This window comes from Nicotiana tabacum, chromosome 3, assembly GCF_000715075.1.
Source record: "Nicotiana tabacum cultivar K326 chromosome 3, ASM71507v2, whole genome shotgun sequence".
Lineage (NCBI taxonomy): Eukaryota > Viridiplantae > Streptophyta > Magnoliopsida > Solanales > Solanaceae > Nicotiana > Nicotiana tabacum.
The window spans coordinates 4,875,799-4,882,500 of record NC_134082.1 but is presented as its reverse complement, the minus strand read 5'-3'; the positions used below and the strand labels follow the sequence as shown (position 1 = coordinate 4,882,500).

General features: G+C 34.7%; 1 long non-coding RNA gene across 1 annotated transcript; it reads right to left on the bottom strand.

Annotated features, from left to right (window-relative positions):
- Window positions 1-1,016: 1,016 nt before the first annotated feature.
- Window positions 1,017-6,464, bottom strand: LOC142179371 (uncharacterized). Its single transcript, XR_012707369.1, has 3 exons — window positions 6,164-6,464; window positions 1,793-1,900; window positions 1,017-1,694 (listed from the first exon to the last, which is right to left on the bottom strand). It is a non-coding gene; the product is annotated as an uncharacterized LOC142179371 (long non-coding RNA).
- Between the last annotated feature and the right edge of the window lie 238 nt (window positions 6,465-6,702).

Genomic DNA, 6,702 nt, shown 5'->3' with positions numbered 1-6,702 from the left:
ACGGGCAATAAATGGTTCATTTATTTCCATACCTCCTCCAAGATTTTAGTTTGTGATGAATATTTTCTTATAATTTCAAGTGGCATAAGGTAATTGTTGTTGGTAATCTGTGTTCGAAATTAGAAAATCAGAGAACTAAAGAAATGTTAGTTTAATAAAATAAAACATAAATAATTTTTGAACATACAAGTTGTGTGTCCTTAAGGAATTTAATCCCCTCATTGTTGCCCAAGGTTATGGATTACTTCCTCCCATGATAGAACAAAAAAACTATTACGTAATACTGACAATCGAAATTACAGAACTTCGGCGACTCAACGAACGGAGCAAATCACACTTGACACTTATTTTATTTGAAAAATAATGAAACAACATAGAAAAGAGAGGAGAACTTTTCAGATTTTTTATATCTAAAAAATGAGGCCAAACTTCTAAATTTATAGACAATGAAAGGGTAAGATGAAGAGGTGCAATCCAAGAGGTGCCTCTTCTTCCATTCACACCTTTTAGAAAAAACCCCAACAATCCCCCACATGAATGAGGAATGACCATATTTGAAAAACATGCATAAAAATTGTGTGATTCGCAAGTAACACTACAAAAAAAAAACACTTAGTGACGACCCAAATCCATCGCTAAAGAGCCTTTTCCGTCGCTAAGCAGAATTAGCGACGTATTACCAGGTGTTGCTGATTTGCTCGTTGCTAAGATCTTTGCAACGGAAAAATGGAATCCGTCGCTAAATTAGCGATGTTCCAGCGATGAACACTATCCGTTGCTAAAGTTAGCGACAGAATTTGTCGCTATATTAGAAAATTGTGTCGCTAAATTCACAACGCATTTCGTCGCTGGTATACATTTGCGACAGAAAGTCGGTCGCTAATCCATCGCCAATATTTTGAGACTCATTTTAGTTTTGCATTGGGCGACCAAAATCTTCTGTTGCAATCTGTTGTAATGTTATTTCATATATTTATTTTTGTTACAAAAAATAGCCGTCGCAATCCATCGCAATATTTATTAAATATCCTTCATAATAACTAAAATTCATACAAATTATCAAAATGATATCAAAATGCATATCAAAATGCCTGTTGTTCGAATTATCAAAATGATATCAAAATGCATATAGCTAATACAATTAAGTTCGAATTATCCCTAACGCCAATAATAAAGTTCAAACCAAAAAAGTGCGAGTTATCCATAACACCAACTATAAAGTTCAAAATAAAAAGCTTCCAAATACGAGGTTTAGGGGTTAAGATCATCATCTGAAACCGATGGACGAACCCCATGAACAGTAGCAGTAGTAGTAGGAGCATGAACTGTTGGTACCAGATCTGATGGGTGGTCAGTAGATAGGGTGATAAAATCATTTCACGCACCCGCTCAGTCAATACTGGAAGCATATGATCAGTTAGCACATGAACTATGTGCTCTGTTAGTGCAGGAATCAAACGCGTCACTAACTCATCGAGGTTCGATCCTGATTGAGCACTCGAAGGTGGTATTGATGATGAAGCATCTGATCTAGAAGAGCCATGCTGATTAGGTCCATAGTAGCATTTTGCTTGAGATCCAAGACCATATACTCTTCTCTTCTTTTCCCTTCCCGCGGCTTCGTAATACGCTTTCCATTGATCAATATCAGATTGAGTTTGTGTTTGTTCCTGTAATATTTCCTGATACCTTTCCTGTCAAGAATGTTGAGCATTTAATTAACCAACAGAGAGGATAATTTTTATACTCTTTTTACATTGTAGCAAGTAAGATTATACAGTATTGGACTTACATGCACGATTCAAGCTTTCTCATCAAGAAAAGATTTTCCATCATGCCCACGTGTATGGAGGTACAAATGTAACTCACTTGGTATTGCGTCTCGACCCTTTTCAACAGCCTATACAAAAAAAAATTATTTTTAAAAGCATCAAAATATTACTATAGAACCAGAAATTTTGTCACATCTATAACTAAAAGCATAAAAAAGTGCCACAAGGTAACACTGATGGAACTCTATATAAATATCACAAAGGCACAAAAAAAAAAGATGAAAGAGAGACACAGAACTCTACAAATGTGCATTGATACTAATAGAAGGATCAAGAGCCAACTGAACAGCCTGGTGTTACTACGAACCAAGAATATATGTTTCACTTGTTTCAGAAGCATTCTTACAGAAGGGGCATAGATTGTCACTACTAATTCTAATATCACAAAGGCACAAAAAAAGATGAAAGAGAGACACAAAACACTACAAATGTGCATTATTTAGTCTTAATCTATACAATAGAATACTATCTTAAATCACCTATCTCAATTCTGAAACCCTGCATATCACAAGGCATAACACTAATAAAAAAGATGTGAGATTTTAATGTTTATAACACTCTCCATGTTCAGAAAGTAAAAGACAAATAATTTTTTCCCAAAAGAGGAGTACTTGTACAAGGCTAACAGGTAAAAAGGCAATGCCTTTCTTTCTTTCACTATACAGGCTAACAGTAAAGAGGAGTACTTGTACAAGGCAAAAGCATTTGCTTGCTTTCTCCATGATAGAACCATCTTGCTGAACCATCTGAGTCTAAGTTCCCTGGCTATGAACTTTAGGACTTTAACAAACAAGATATGACTGTGAAGCTGACTATGTGTGGATGTTTTTGTTTTTCTGCTACTAGTGTGTTAAAATAAGATATGACTGATGTAAAATATTTGTTTTGCTTTCTGCTAATATATTATATTCCGCTTCTTTGTATTCCAATTTGCAGTACTATGAAGTTTTATGACTCAGATTTAGCTCTCTTCTGGAGTTGCAAAGTATTGTTTTTCCAGAATGTGAGCATAATAATAATGAATAGAGAATCCTAGTGTAGATGTATTAGGCTAAATCGTCAAACATATACTAAATCCTTGAGGATCTTTTTCTTTTCATTTAACGATTCAAATTTGCTGGTGATGTGAGCTGTCTTGTTTAATACAAGTGCGAAAGAGAACATTTCTTTGCCTTACTTCCCAGATCCACTGGCACGAGGACAAGAAACAAAGAAAAATCACTAACATTACAAATCTCACCAATATCTGTACAAACTTCGCAAACCTGGCTATAGCGGAACAAGACAAGTTAAGGCTGCTCCCTTTATGCAGTCATGCTTTTCATATAACTTGTATAGACACATGGCTTTTAGTATGATAAACATATCTTTATGAGTTCCATCAAATGAATTCCAGAAAACAATAATAACTATATTGTTTGTAAGTCAATCAAATCCCCTAAACTTGTAATTCGTGACATATCTATATGAATTCCAAATAATAATAATAATCAGTATGATAAACATATCTACATGAGTTCAATCAAAAGAATCTTCCAAAGTTGCGATATACTTACAAGTCTCTTGCGACACTCCCCAATGGAGATAGAGCCACCTGTGTGAGTCCCGGTGGAGACTCCACTCCTACCGCCATGACGATTCTTTGCATTTATTTCTAACTTTTCAACAAACTTGGGATCTTTCCAAAGTTGGTCCCACTCATCCATTTAGGATCTTTCCACTCATGCAATTTCGCTGAGTGGAAATCAAACACTTGGTTTAAAGGAACTTTCCAAAATAACTTGGTTTGATAGTCATAGAATGTTCCTTGTCCAACATCATCCATTTAGGAAAGATCGTAAAAACTTTCTTAAAGGTCAGACTGTAAAAAGGCTACCACCAGCACTTAGAACGGGAGAGGAAATTTTGAACTAAATTAGTGAGTTAGGGCTAAGAAAAGTAACAGAGGAAGATGCACAAGTAGTTAATTCGAGACTGTAAATCTTGTGGATGGAAAAAGCGAATCATCTTTTGGGATTTGCCTTATTGGAGTTCTAACATGATTCGGCATAATCTTGACGTCATGCATATTGAAAAGAATGTCTTTGATAATGTATTTAACACAGTTCTTAATGTTAAAGACAAAACCAAAGACAATCCCAAAGCACGTTTGGATATGCTAACCTATTGCGATAGACCTCAGTTGGCAAAGGATGCTAGTGGAAAATATCCCAAAGCTGCATATACAATAGACAATGAAGCAAAAGATATCTTATTTAATTGGATATGAATTCCAAAAAACAATAATAATCAGTATGATAAACATATCTACATGAGTTCAATCAAATGAATCTTCCGAAGTTGCGATATACTTATAGGTCTCTTGCGATACTCCCCAATGGAGACAGAGCCGCCTGTGTGAGTCCCGGTGGAGACTCCACTCCTACCGCCACGAAGATTCTTTGCATTTATTTCTAACTTTTCAACACACTTGGGATCTTTCCAAAGTTGGTCCCACTCATCCATTTAGGATCTTTCCACTCATGCGATTTCGCTGAGTGGAAATCGAACACTTGGTTTAAAGGAACTTTCCAAAATAACTTGGTTTGATAGTCATAGAATGTTCCTTGACCAACATCATCTATTTAGGAAAGATCGTAAAAACTTTCTTAAAGGTCATACTGTCAAAAGGCTACGATCAACACTTAGAACGGGAGAGGAAATTTTGAACCAGATTAGTGAGTTAGGGCTAAGGAAAGTAATAGAGGAAAATGCACAAGTAGTTAATTCGAGAATATGTAAATCTTGTGGATGGAAAAAGCGAAGCATCTTTTGGGATTTACCTTATTGGAGTTCTAACATGATTCGGCATAATCTTGACGTCATGTATATTGAAAAGAATGTCTTTGATAATGTATTTAACACAGTTCTTAATGTTAAAGACAAAACCAAAGACAATCCGAAAGCACGTCTGGATATGCTAACCTATTGCGATAGACCTCAGTTGGCAAAGTATGCTAGTGGAAAATATCCCAAAACTGCATATACAATAGACAATGAAGCAAGAGATATCTTATTCGATTGGGTGAAAAGTTTGAAGTTTCCAGATGGGTTTCGCTAAGAACGAGAAAGCTATCCATGCCAGTTATAAAATTAGAATTAATACCCCCTCGGCCATCCAACCTCTCGTACATCCAAGCACGCTCTAAATTATTCATATTCCTATTTAATATAGAAACAAAATAGGATAATCATATATATATATATATATATATATATATATATACCAATTATTTTAGGCAAACAAATATATATAAAAAAGACATCAAAAACTCCTGTTTAGTAAACACAAGAATGCCACCATCTTCTCAATCATACCAAGGCTACAGGGAGATCAGCGAAATACTAATTTTTCATATGCAGAAGAAAAGTTCTCATATACCAAATAATGATGAAATTCGAAGCCAAATAGATGTGAATATCTACCAAAGATGATCAACTGATTCTACAAGGCAAAATTTGTTTGAATAACTTAAAAGAAAGTGACACATTATTTTACATGTCAACAATGTTGCTAGAACATACTTGCTGATATGGAGAAAAAGGAAGTGCAGGAACTACAGTTAGCCATAAATGGCAGTTATTCAACTAAAATAAGAAAAAAAACTCACAAGATCAAATCGTAGTAGAATAGCAGATACAGTAAAAACTAATCCACAAACTTTCTCAAATTCAACTTCAAATTATATAAAACAAACTAAAACCCTAGTAAGGTGAAGAGGGAAGAACAAAAATTACATACTCCAAACCTTCTTACAAACAAAGGAGATTGAGTAATAAAAGGATCTTGCACTTTGAGAGATTTCATCAAGGAGAAAAAATGAAAAATTGCTTATCACAACCAAAGTTAAGACTTGATAGATACTATTCTATATCCATTTTAAGTCAAATTAAAACCCAATTTTGCTAATAACACATAATCTCTTCACCAAAACAAGCACATAAAGAGTCAATAAAACTTGTAAAAGAAGCAAACACAAATATAGTGAAAACCTAATTAGTCACGTAAAAAAGATCGTATCTTGACAATTAAACCAGAAACACAAGTCCAACCATGAAAGAAAAGAACTTTACATACAAAAAAAAGCCCCATTTTACAATTAAAATCTGATAAAGCTCCAAGCCCTACCTGCTCCAAATTGATGCAAATAAAGTAAGAAGAAAACAATTAATTTGAAAATGTTCACTCACATTCAGTGTAATGAACATAGTATTCGTAGTCATTAGCACCGCCATCAAGCTACTGATTCATAAGAAACAAAAGAAGAAACAAATTAAAGCCATCTACACACCTTAGATTCACGTTGGCTACTAATTTTTGCTCTTGTTCTTGCCCTAAAGTGTGTTTTCCATTGATTTTGCTCCCAGCCGCCTATATTTGCTCCCAGCGTTCTACCCTGTTAGAAGAAAAAGAGACCGAGCTTTTACCAATTTTGTGCCCTAGGGTAAATAAGTAAGTGGTATTAAGCGACGGATTTGGCTACCGCTTAATTTTCGTCGCTAATAATGATATTATTTTTCACTGGATATAACATTATCGACGGAAATTTCCATAGCAAGGAGCTTAAAATTTTTTTGATAAAGGAATTAAGCATAGCGACGGAAATTTCGTTGCTAATTCCATCACTGTAGGTAAATAAATTTTGTCGCTTAGGTTTTGTCGTTAAATTCGTAGCTAAATTGAGGGCGCCAACATTTAGCGCCAATATTTAGCGATGATTTTTCGATTTCGTCGCTATATTATATACTAAATATTTTTTTGGCTTTTTTGCAACGAAACTATTATTCCTAGCCAATTCGTCGCTAATCAGCGACATAACTAAGTTTGTCG